This window comes from Pithys albifrons, chromosome 2, assembly GCF_047495875.1.
Source record: "Pithys albifrons albifrons isolate INPA30051 chromosome 2, PitAlb_v1, whole genome shotgun sequence".
Lineage (NCBI taxonomy): Eukaryota > Metazoa > Chordata > Aves > Passeriformes > Thamnophilidae > Pithys > Pithys albifrons.
The window spans coordinates 108,979,754-108,993,191 of NC_092459.1; the positions used below are offsets into that span (position 1 = coordinate 108,979,754).

Here is a 13,438-nt window from a genome sequence, read left to right on the forward strand (position 1 = left end):
ACTTCAACTGACACACTTCAACAACATGAGAAAGTTTATTTTAATCACAAAAATAAAAGGCAGAATGTAACTTCACAGTCTGTTCCTGCCAGACCTCTAGGTTTGGAAGATGGCTTGTTTTCGTGCACAGTATCAATAAAATGTTACAACTAAAAGACAAAAAAAAGTCTTTCAGGCACTTCCCACTTTCTTGCCATAGTTATAGTAGCATAGTGCACACACTCACAGTGGAATTTCCTCTCAAATATCAGGAAACTTGGAACTTGAATCGGGAAAACTGACAACCCAGCTTTCCATGGCTGCCTAGTAAACTACAGTTTATTTCACTGTAAAAAGTATTTGCACAGAAAAGACAATTAAAACATAGATCAAAAAGTTCCAGAGTACAGTAAGTCCCACTAATTTGCAGTTCAATTTTAAGCTCCCAAATAGCCTTAAAAATTTTACACCAGGGTTGAACTTAATGAGTTCTTTCCATCTGTAAACAAAACTGCATTTCCATCAAAGTCTCAGTCAGTAGTAAACTGCAGAACTATTAGAGGTTTGAGAGTTTTAATAAACTCTCCAACAAGGATGTTTATTAAAACATCCCCATAACGAGCAGCTCAAAGAGTGTCTGTTCAAAGGGACCGATCTGGATCCTCGCCTTTAAGGAGAAATTAAACGCATCTAGCAAGATCTTAGCATTTAACTACCAACCCTTAATGGACACCTAAATTACTTACTACCCTGTAAAGGAGGACAAAAAGATAAAAGGCCTATTTTATCTTCAATCACTGAAGCGGGCACCAAGGGATGGCTGTATCTCACCCTGTCAGCTTCTAACAGCATCACACACATTACAGCAAATCACGTTTGGAAGAGAAAGAAGAAAAAAGTTCTACTTTCTAAACGAGGTTGAAGTGTCCCCCTTTTAAAGGAGAGGTAAGAGATGTAGAGCTGTAACAGAGCATCCCAATGAAGAGGTCCATAGTAAGAATAACTTACTACTTGACACAGAGAATGGGAACAGTGAGAAGTACTCAGAGAAAGCCTTTCCAGACATCTGACAGATCTTCCTTAAATATCATAAAGCATTAGTTTTTCTCCTCCAAAAGCCCACAAATTCCCTTTTTCTCTACTGTTTCTATAGCACGTTCATATTTTTATTTTCTTCCCTTGACATTTACAAAGCAACTACTTTCTTCATGAAGCTCTTCCCTGATGTTTTGGGATGGTTTCGTGAAAAATCTCGTGTATTATGACAAAACACTATTATTTTAGTGTTCTTAAAAAACACATCCAGTGCTATGTTGCAATGACCAAGTCTCCTAAAGGTATAGAGTAAATTTATCTGCACTTGGAACTGCTTCAAAGTGCTGTATTTGCAGTTTTTCTCCTGTAAAAGCCTCAGTAATATGAGACACAACCTGCTCTAGCCAGATGTATGAGCAACGAGGGCAATTTGTAGAAAGCACTGAAATCTTGTACTCTTGCTAGCAAGTCTTTCATTAAGCCTTTCTCCTTTCCCCACAACAAAGTACCACCTAAAAGGATTGTCTAAGATGTGAATAGTCTCAACTACATAACCCTCAGTGGATAAAATGCTAACTGCATTATGCTAGCCCAAGACTTAAAATAAATTTAAAAGACAGTTTAAGACTGAAGTCTAGCTCAATACCTCAGCTTTTCAAAACCACACTATGCCTGCTCTTGCATAGGTATTTTTATTACTTATCACCATAAAATATTCACAGACAAATCTTAAAATAGAATGAAAAAGGGTACAATAAAATACCAGTGCAAGCAGTAACCTTCAAGCTACTGAGTGGATTTCAACAGGATATAAGGCTTCACAGGCAGAGGCCTTCTTGGGTGGCATGCAATCTGATGCTGTACTAAATTATTCATAATTAACAGCTATTCTGGTATCCTCCTAAGTCAGGACCTCATGGATAATTAACCTCAGTGAACAGCCACATTTGCACAGGAATAAACCCACCTGTGCTGCCCCAAACCAGGCATTGCTCAAAATGCAGTCCTTTAATTAGGCAAGGAGTGTAACTTCAGAGAGAGGAAGAAAACTGAACAATAATACCTGAATTAAATTCAAATTACAAAGAAATATGTGTCAAGTCCATATGAAGGCATCCCTGAATCCTGCACTACACCTGAGCCCTTCTCTGTACAGCACCTTTGCCCACAACTGAAAAACCTTCATTTGTTCACCAACAGAACAGCAGTTCCTCGTGCTCCACTACAAAACATTTTATAGACAAATGAATCTACAGCCAGCCACTGAATCAACTATTTAAATGATGCAATAATAAGTAAATTTGCTGATTTAAACACACATAAAAAAATGAAACTCTGAGTTAACACAGAACAAAACTGCTGCAGAATACTTTTAACTCATTCAACTTCCAATATAAGTGAAAGGCAGGAAAATGCAGTGAACTGCACCAACTGTGCAGAATGGATTACGAAATGGTGAGTCCCCTGAGACTCTTACTTAGAAGAACATATGGCCACAGTAAGAATATACAACTGTGCAACTTCATGATATCAGTACTTAAATTATAAACAATTAAAATGTGTTAGATCAACTGTGTTCTCTCCGTTAATCACCATTATTCACATTTTGTCTAGCAATGTGCATTAAAATAATAAAATAAAAAACAAACAAACAAGAGATTATATACAAGAGAAATAACGGAACCTGGAGTCCAGAATTACGGCTTCATTTGCAACATGCCTTCAATATATTACATTTCTTTTGTTACACATTGCATTAATTTCCTTCGTTAAAAAAACAATATTAAATTATGCTGTCGCTGCGATGACTTAATAGCACTGAAGTTAAACCAAATCAAGTGTGGTAACAATGAAAATAGCTTTGATGAGTTGAATTGTACTCTTCTAGTCTGAACACATGAAGGGTATTAATCATAGAATTATAGAATCGACTGGGTCGGAAAAGACCTCTGAGATCATCAAGTCCAACCCTCGGTCCAACTCCAGTCCCTTTACCAGACCATGGCACTCAGTGCCACGTCCAATCTCAGTTTAAAAACCTCCAGGGATGGGGAATCCACCCCCTCTCTGGGCAGGCCATTCCAATGCCTGATTACTCTCTCTGGAAACAATTTTTTCTGGTATCCAACTTCAATTTCCCCTGGCAGAGCTTGAGCCCGTGGCCCCTTGTCCTATTGCTGAGTGCCTGGGAGAAGAGACCAGCCCCCACCTGGCTAGAACTTCCCTTCAGGTAGTTCTAGACAGTGGTGAGGTCACCTCTGAGCCTCCTCTTCTCCAGGCTAAACACCCCCAGCTCCCTCAGCCTCTCCCCATAGAACTTGTGCTCCAGTCCCTTCACCAGCCTTGTTGCTCTTCTCTGGACGCACTCCAGCCTCTCAATATCTTTCCTGAACTGAGGGGCCCAGAACTGAACACAATACTCATTTATTTCATCTTACAGCCTCCTCTTTAAAAATGTTGTTGTTCAGTAACACGCTCAGCAACTACGATGTGACAGAGCTACACAACACACAGCATGGAACAAAACTACTGTGATGACGAAAGCAATAACCACATGCTTGTGTACTGTGCAGTCAGCAAAACAGAAGATCTGAGCAGTTAGTAATGCGTTAATCACATCAACTTTAAGAAGTTATTCCTGGGATGACTGTGCTGTGACTCTGAGGTTTCGGCTGTTAGAAGAGAACACAACAAACAACAAAGCCTATTACTCAGGAGTAATTGCACAGGATGGCTGTAACTCTGCTGCATGTGCTTGTTTTTCTAAGTATCAAGACTTGGACAAAAAGTCCTTCAGAAACTGCCTTTCCATAGTCCAAGTGTTATTCACACACTTTGTTTTATGATGGTGAGTCTTTGCTACCAAAATATCCAGTACCATCACTATATAAACACCATATTAGAGAGGGTGCAAACTGAATCTTGCCTATTCATGGATACAAACTTCATATTTCCTCATTTTTGGGCAGTTTTCAATTAGCCATATCAAGCAATTTTTTTTTCCTACTTAAGATAGCAGCTTTACACAAATTAGTAATTTTTACTGGGAATGTTCATGTGCTCATACTTTGGTTTGTAAAGTTGTAATTTGTATTAACAATTTGTATTAACAAGACAAATTAGAATTTATTAAGCCAGCATAATCCCTGCAAGGTGCCTGAAGTCTCAAATTTATGCATTAAATAAACTCCTATTTTTCCTTTCTCTGCACTCTCCCTCCCAAAAGAAAATAAATCTACAGCCTACTAATGAGACCTTCAACTTAAATTGGTAGTTTTCATAAGCTATCTGGTACTTCAAGGGGCATTCAAGAACATAGAGCTTATTGGATTCAGCCCTTCATACAATTCACAGACCCTGCTCTCCAAACTTTATTTCAGCTTCAAAAACAGTGATATCTGAGAAGAGACACTAAGCACTCAGGGGAAAGACCCCAGGGTTCCAACTGACCACACAACACTGAGCAAACTTCTCTTTAAGTATTCCACATTGTCCACCTGGACACCAGCAGGTGCTTTTGAAGAGGTACACTCTGCATCCCAAAGGTAAGGCAGGAGAAGTTTCTTTGTGAATGCAAATGGCATGTGAAAATCCCTGCTGCTTTTCATGGCTTTGAGAACCACAGAGTGAAATGAAAATATTTTAAGTACTGTTCTGGTTACCCAACACCCTTTGGAATAGAAAACCATCAGAAGTCACTCAAAAGTCATAGAATCATAGAATCGATTGGGTTGGAAAAGACCTCTGAGATCATCAAGTCCAACCCTTGGTCCAACTCCAATCCCTTTACCAGATCATGGCACTCAGCGCCACGTCCAATCTCAGTTTAAAAACCTCCAGGCATGGGGAATCCACCCCCTCTCTGGGCAGGCCATTCCAATGCCTGATTACTCTCTCTGGAAAGAATTTTTTTCTGATCTCCAACTTCAATTTCCCCTGGCAGAGCTTGAGCCCGTGGCCCCTTGTCCTGTTGCTGAGTGCCTGGGAGAATAGACCAACCCTCACCTGGCTAGAACTTCCCTTCAGGTGGTTGTAGACAGTGATGAGGTCACCTCTGAGCCTCCTCTTCTCCAGGCTAAACAACCCCAGCTCCCTCAAGTCAAGATGAAGCAAAATACTTCACCCCTTCTAGAAGACGTAATAAATACCAAAGACACTCTTTAAAGAAAAGTATACTTGAAACATAACTAAAGGAGCAAAAGACACAAGGGATTCCTTCCAGGACCTCAACAGCCAACAGCATGTTGTTATTGATCTAATGTATTTACTCTGTCCTCAGAAGTTTAGGTTTCCCTGTTACTATACAGCTTTCTGCTAAATCAGCAGGATTTAACCCTGTAGCAGGGAAACCACAGTATGAGCAAAGCACACAGCACCTCTGTGAGACAGTGTGACCCAGACTGCACAAACGCCAGCTTTCAGGTTTTTATCAACCAGCTAATTCCTCAGGCTAAAATTTCCACACTTGTCCCTGCTGTCCTGACACAGACATCCCTGTTTCAGCGGGGCAGCTGAGAAGATTAGCTCGGAGCAGAAATGCTGAAGCAGCTCTGCTAACCCAAGCTCTTTCTGAACACCTACTTCCACCCTGAGTTTCAGACAAGGAAGCAGGTGACTGTCAGGAGGATGATGAGGGCACAGTCAGAGGACAGCTGTGACTTGTCCCCATGGCAAGGCACCTACATTTGGGGCACACTCCAACATCATATCTCTTTACACAACCTGGAGAGGAGACTGTGTCAGCCTGGCCTTTCTGAAAGCCTAATAAATATATATACATTTGTATTCATAAACATGTGTATTTTAATGCATTCTGCACATCCCAAATCTCACGTTCTGACACTGAGGGTGTCCCTTCTCTGCAAGGTTTGCAGGAGTGATGACCATCCAGATGAGCCTTGCTGGGATGAAAGCAAACCCAACCAAGAAGTTGTGTATGACTTATCTGTCTGTCCCATCAGCCCTGCTTAGCCACATGTCCTGTTACAATCCAGTAGATTCGGCAATTCTTCAGACTGTGCTGCTTTCCCAGTAAACTGCATAATGGGGAACTGTGGAAAAGCGAAAGCACTTGAAGAGTTTAGAGAGTAATGCTACCACCTTACCCTTAAATTGTCTCTCTCATAAGGCATCTCAAAATGTCCTCCTCAAATGGGCAAACAGGCAAGAAAGAACAGTAATCTGACTCCAGAGAAAGAACAAGACAGCTGCATCCTCACTGCAAAGCACCATGGGTAGACTACAAGGCCAGGATAAAACAACATCTGACTTTCATATTATTATATTTAGTATTTTGTTTCTTTTGCCCTCCCCAGCTGAAGACACCACAACAACAGATAAGACAAAAATACTAAACTAAAAAAAAACTTTAGTTAGCTTCACTTCTTTAAACCTCTGGAAAAAATTACCCAAGAACATCCTATCACTGAAAAATGTCTTGTTACTTAGAATAACACACAAATGCAAATATTTTGCCAAAAACTGGAAAGCAATTATCTCCTTACAGACAAACTATCTGAAAAGTAATATTTCACTTTTGTTCAGGTACTGAATAAAACAACTGCATGAAATATCTGTGGTGTACAGACTGTACCAAATGCACTTCCTCTCATCTGGAAACTTAACCTCCCAAAGCTGAACACTAATTTGAAATGGGAAGGCAGCTTCCCTGCTGGAGGAACAGACCTTTCTAAAGCTATTTAGGCCATTATGCACCAAGTTCTTCTGTGCCAGGGGTGTCAGAATCATTAGAATCAGCAAAGCAGTAAAAATATATGTCAGAAAAGGCCTTGTGGTTAGTTGCCCACACTATCACACAAGATGAGAGTTAAATCATTCAGTTCTCATTTTTATCAGGCAACAGCATTACAGTGTGTATTATCCCCTTGGAAAATGGTGAAATATGAGCATCTTGTGTAGCTCCATGGAGGGCCATGCAGCTGAACAAAGACCAAGGAGCCCCAGCAGGCATTCCAGCTACCAGTCTGTCAAAGGCAGAGACTGCAGAGCAGTGATGTGTGGAAGAAAGGCAGAAGAACAGCACCAGCCCCAGCAAAAACCCCAACACTGAGGTCCTGACTTTACAAAAGGAGTCTGACAGAAGCTCATGGCAATTTGTATCACCAGTAAGTTTCTCTGCACAGCCTCCCTGCTCATTGCCTTCAGCAGGGTTCGGCTCCATTTGCTCATCTGAAACAAATTTCCTAAAAATGTCAATTTTCACAAGAAGCACATCTTTCCAAAGCCTTACTGAACTGCTAGTAGGTATGAAGGAAGCAAATTAAAATACTTAATAGTTCTGACATTATGCATAAAGCTGAGACCAGAGAGCATCAAAAAGCAGGCCCAGGATACTTCATATCAATTCTTTTAGAGCCATCTTGACAGAGGATGCTGGTTGCTGGCAGGAGGCAGTAAATCGCTTCCCAGGGCAGGTACTCAGCAAACAAGACCACCCAAACTTTAACTTGGTGAGAACAGAGCGTGCCACCCATGTTTGTTGATAGTTCTCATTGTATTAATCCCTGCCCAACAGAAGGTCAAACAAAACTGATCACCTTTATTCACATCACTTCCTTTTCATCCCTCAAACAGCTTCCACTGACACAAAGAATAAACAATTCTATAACATAAAAACAAGTATGGTTATGCTACGTCTAGAATGCCAAAAGAGAAAAAAGGAAGGCCTTGCACTGCTGCTTACAGCAACTGTGTAAAACTGGTGGGAACTCCCTGACATATTGCAAAGCACCAGATATGCTATTCCAACTCTAATAACCTATCTGAAACACTCCCACACACATCCAAAGTGGCTCCTTTTTTATTTAAGAACCAGACTGATAGAGAAAAAGCTGGGATATTTCAGCTATTACATATGAGTATTTTGGAACATCTGATCAGTAAATGGATCTGTCATTTCTGACCACAGGGGAAATACATTAACAATTCTTTACCTTTTGAACAGAATACTTAGGGGTTTTTTGTTTAAATCTAGCATCTAGATGAAGTAGGTGTAAAAAGTTAAAAATATAGGGAAAATAAATATTAGATGTGCCAGTGAATATTTCTTTGGACTTAATCACAGGAGGCTCCAGAAACACAAATGCAAAACATCCTCATTTGTGTCCATCCACTCGTTCTTTCTGCTCCATTCATAAAATAAGACAAGAAAGTGCAAAGAGAATAAACCAAAAGAAAACTGAGCCTCCCAGCTGTAAGAATAATGTGATGATTGTGGCCGTTCTCTCTCCTTGAGAGATTCACAGCTCCTCGTGTCCCCAAAAGTCTGAAGAAGGAAAGCAGAAGTGGCTTCCATACAGAGTTGCTGCCCCATAAGAAACAATACACACATGATTCCATTTCCCAACCTCTTCCTACACAAACTGCCAAAGAAAAAGTCTGCTTTCTCCACTCTTTCTGGCAGCTCCTGACACTTTCCAGGAAAACAACATCTGTCTTCAACCTCGGAAATGTACATCCCCTTCTTCTCCCATAAAGTTTGTGCTGTCAACAAGGCAAAATTTCAACATGCACCAGACTCCTGCTACAGAGAAAGATGGTACTGAAGACACAGGGACACTCAGGACACATCCTGTTACTGGCAAATCAGATGGGAGAGGTAGGTGTGTAACCCTCTGACCTCACTGGCAAGGCTGCCCACATGATGCACAGTGACTTTTGCTTAAGCAGCCATGGATCTCCTGTCTATTAGTCCATTTTAGGCATGGTTTTCCTATCCAACAGAAGCACCATCCTATGCACAAAGGATTTGAAGTGAACTATAGTTTTTAACTACAGTTAGGCCAAGAGTCACACTGGCTCTCAGGCAAAAGTAGTAATTACTGCAGCCACTACAAGAATAAATGAACTGGAATCAGGTTTTTTAGTAAGAGCTTTTTTTCACAGGGCTGCAAAGCAGCTGTGGTAGTACAGCTGCATGGAAGTCCATAAGACTTCTCATTCAGGACTCCATCAGACAGGGTACAGGCAAGACAGTAAAGACACCACCTATGCCTGAAAACTCTCAAAAACACCACATGTGCAAGTCTGTAGTCCAATAATTATTTTGATGTTCTTTAAAACAGGCAACATACATGGTTGGGATAACTCAACGCCCTGCAATAGAAATCCTAAGTATTTAGAGAATATATGAAAAACAGAGAAGGAAAAGAGAATCAATAACAAACTAAGGCCAAAACTGAACAGTCAGAGAGGGAAAGTTTTTGTCGAGAGTGCAGAAGGTTGATACTTTACACACACATATGGGTATTTCTTTCTACAGGCCATACTGTGTTTGAAAACTTACATTAAGGGAAGGTAAGAAATTACATTTGCCCATGCACACAGTTTGAGGATCATCTCCAAACCCAGAGACCATTGCAACCCTAAATGGTTTACGGAGCCAACCAACCCTCCAGCCCAGACCATCCCTGCTGCCATGTGCCAGCATTCCCGAGGAAAGCCCCAAACAAAACACTCGCTCTACACGCTCCCCGCGCTGGCACCACAGCCAGGAGACGCACCTCGGGGAGAACACGCCGGCAGGATCTCCGGGACGCCGCTGTCATATCTGTCCCCGTGGCATCGTCTGGAATGGAATGGAATTGCTGCCGGGGCTGGGGGACCTGCGGGAGGGAGAGCGGCCGCGTGAGGCAGGCCCGGCCCCGCACCGACACCTCCGCACACACCCGCCGGGGGGTTACCATGGGAATCCGGAACGGGGATTTGCACGAAAAGGGGAGAAGCAGCGGGGGGAAGCCGGGAGAAGGTGGGGGGAAACGGGGGGAAGGTGGGGGAAAACGGCGGGACTCGGGGAGGTGGGGGGAAACGCGGGACGCGGGGGACGCGAGGAGAAGTGGGCAGGCTCCCCCGCCCCGCACGCCGCTCCCCGGAGCCCGCAGCCCCGCCGCCCGGCCCAGGCCGCCCGAGTCGCTCACACAAAGGGCGCCCCGGGGAAATTCAACTTTCCCGGCCGCTCCCTGGGGGAGCCCCGGCCGCGGGCGGGGGCGGGAGGCACCTGCGGCGCCGGGGGCGGGCGGGCCCCGCGGCCTCACCTGCGTTGGCGGCGGGCGCGATGCGCGGCCTAGCGCGGCTCCTCCGCCGCGACACGTCGGTGCCCGCGCAGGGCGGCGCAGGAAGCGGCCCGGGCGGCGGCGGCCGCGAGAGGGACCGAGGCACCGCCTCTACCACCGCCCGGGGGAGGAGCCGCGGCCGGCGGAAGGGGCTGCTCGCCTGTCCGCCCGCGCTGGAGTTGCGGTTCCGCCCCCGCGGGAGAGGGCCAGGCTCGGCGCGGGCTGCGGGGATGGGGCACCTACGTGGGGCGGGCACCACAGAGCCCGCGGTCGCTTCGTCGGAGCGACCGCGCCGTTCGGGAGCCCCGCAGGAGCGGTTCTCGGCCCGACCCCCATCAGTGCCCCTACTGCCCGCGGTGAGAGCCCCACCCGTGATCCAGGTCTGGTGAGAGCCCCCACCCACGATACATGGCTGGTGAGAGCCCCCACCCGTGATCCATGGTTGGTGAGAGTCCCCAACCTTTATCCACCGCTTGTGAGAGTCCCCACCCGCAATCCACGGCTGGTGAGACCCCCCCACCCGTGATCCAGGGCTGGTGAGAGCCCGTCCTGTGATCCAGGGCTGGTGAGAGTCCCCACCCATGATCGGGGGCTGGTGAGAGTCCCCACCCGTGATCCGGGGCCGGTGAGAGCCCCCACCCGTGATCCAGGGCTGGTGAGACCCCCTTCCCGTGACCCACGGCTGCACCACCATCCCCAGGGTGAGGAGAGGCCCCACGGACGCTGCTCCACAGCCAGTCTTACTCAGGTTTATGTTTATAATTCATCATCAGAGCTCAGAAGACCCTGAAATACCCAGGCACATTAGATCTCAGAAAAGCAATAGCAGCCTCATGCCTGGTTGTGCCTTGGACAAAGAGTAAATTCTCGGCCATAGTCCTGTGGCAGTCGACAAAACACAAGAAGGCTCTGAATTAATAGCAGCAATTCCAGTTGTGTTAAATGTCAGAAGCACATGAGCATGTGGCCATGGGATGTGTAAATGAATGTAAGTGGAAGTCCGTGGGTTCGTGGCTGGGCTTGTGGCTCTCTAAGTCATGCTTGTGTCTGCCCCTGTGCTGACACCACACAAACTGGGCTGACACCACACAGACTGGGCTGAGGATGTTGTTTTGCTCCTCCTTGTTGGGTACAATTTGTTTTTCAGAGTCAACACATAACCCCAAATGAATGTTGGTTGCCAAGATCAGGTGCTTGAGAGTCACAGGGAATCCTCAACTTCCTGGGGAGATGTGTCTCACCTGACCAGTGTTCACCCTCTAAAAAGATGAGTTTAAAGAGCTGAAAATGTGGCACTACCAGAAAGAAAGACCAGTTTAATATTACTTCATAACTGTGGCTGTCAGTGTCACTGGTCATCACCACCACTGCTGCATGTACATCTATTATTCCTTTTGTAGACAAGCTTTAGAAAATAAAGATGTACCTTCTCTTGCTTCAAAATGCCATCCGTGGCTTTCAGGAGTTATTATCAGCTCAGCACAGCCCACACTTTATTGGAAGCTGGAACAGCAAAGGCAGTCAAAAAAATCAACTATGTTAAATAATAAATGCTTGTTAGAAAGCCAGTGGGAATTTCCCTCCAGCAATCTGCAAACGTCACTCAGAATATTTTCATAGCAATTTTTCCACTACCTGGCAGAAATTTCTTTGTTCAGACTGCAGACATGCATTTGACACACTACTCATGGGCAAAACACGGTGGTTTGGGGTTTTTCTTTTTTTTTTCCCCTTGGGGATCACACTAGTTGGAGTCTGTCTGCCTTCCAATCCCTAGAACACGACACAACAATAAAGTGAGAGATCATGAACATAATGTGAAACTGATAGCTGTGTATTGATCTTGACTGCAGAGAGACTGAGTTTGCAGAATTTAGTCACGTGGATAAAGTTAAGGAAATCGAAGATGCTGTGGGAGAGAGGGAGGGAGGGAGAGAGGTGGTGTTAGCCTTGTGCTCACTGTGGCTCTGCTTTATGTCACTCTGTTTCCAGACAAGTGTCCTCAGCTAGGTGGATTGAGGGTAGGATTGGATAGCATTCCTGCCTCAGGCCTGCTGCCAGCTGGCTGGGGGGATCTCCATGGTTCCTGCAACTACTCTTAAGTGAGTTGGAAAGTTTGGATTTACCCAAATTGTGTTCGTTGTTTACTTTCTGCAGTCTGATTGGAATTGTACCTGGGAGTATCTGCATAACGACTTTCCACTAGCAAAGAGACAGGTGGAAGGGAGAGGCAAAAAGAAAGGGAATCCCTGGCAGAGAAGCAGCTGTGGGTGGTTATTAAGTACAGACACTGGTTTTGAAGGGACAGCCCCCGGAAAACCAAGTTTCTCCTTTCCAGCCCTGTGGGTCAGCCTGAGGCTGAAGGCAGTTCTGCAGCGTGGGTGCCATTTTCCATGTCTTCTTGTATGAATCATGCACTGCTACAATGTGTTCAGCCCTGGTCAGCAAGCTGAGCCAGAGCCAAGTCCAGCTGTGCAGGACTGACTTCAGTGGGGTTCACATCACCAATCTTGAAGCATCTTCACTGAGCCAGGGAAATACTCTGCGGGGTTCTTCTCAGACCATTGCTCAGAGCAGCTCTGAAAAGAAATTTTACATCGGTGGCTTAGCATGAAATGACCTTTATGTAGAGCTGTAGATACTTATGTAGATATTTAGCCCTCAAGCTGACATTTGCCCAGGAAGCCCTGATCTGGCTGAAAACATCAGGTCTGTGTTTCTCTTGCACCACAGAGGTACATTCAAATCCAGTGATTAATTGTGTCAGAGGCACAGGGGAAAGCCATACCCTCGAAGTGACCTTTCAGCCATGCGCCCTCCCATGACCTTTAATATTTTCCAGTTGCAGTAAATAGAGTCTTGTTATCTGCTCACACAGGGGAAGTAACAAACTGTTTGATTTTCTACCTTATGCTTCATTGACGTTATCGCCAAGCTGAATGTTGTTACTGTTCTGCTGCATTTTGTATTAACAGCAAAACTTTCTGTATCCCTTGGGAAAAATAAACTAGTGCTGCATCATATTTGTGGATCAGAAAGAAAGGTTGACAGCCATGCAGTTACCTCCTGCTGCTTGCTTTTCTGACTGTCACCTTCTGGCTAAACCGCGTGGTGGCAGTGACAACACCAGCCCACCCTGAGATCTCTCCTCCCCTCCGGACCATAGGATGCTCAGTGGGTGATTCCCAGAGACTTTGAGAAGAAAGGCTGGGGTTTAAAGCATAACAAACCGCCCCAAGGCTCGGAATGGCTGGGCTTGTGAACTGTGGTCTGAATGCGCTGCGGGTAAGAACAGCCACTGCTTTACCAGCAGAGTTGGTGAGGAAATTGTGAGTCAGCAAACCATAGTTCAC

The 13,438-nt window shown here is 45.0% G+C and overlaps 1 protein-coding gene across 2 annotated transcripts in view; it reads right to left on the reverse strand.

Annotated features, from left to right (window-relative positions):
- The window catches only part of VPS54 (VPS54 subunit of GARP complex), a 48,958-nt gene extending 38,786 nt beyond the window's left edge, over positions 1-10,172 (reverse strand). The window contains exons 1-2 of one of the 2 annotated variants that reach the window (XM_071582051.1): positions 10,068-10,172; positions 9,537-9,601 (exon numbers count right to left, since the gene is read on the reverse strand). The gene's annotated coding sequence lies outside the window, so the exon portion shown is untranslated. Of the gene's footprint in view, positions 1-9,536; positions 9,639-10,067 lie in introns of both variants that reach the window. The other variant, XM_071582050.1, reaches the window with a different exon arrangement.
- Between the last annotated feature and the right edge of the window lie 3,266 nt (positions 10,173-13,438).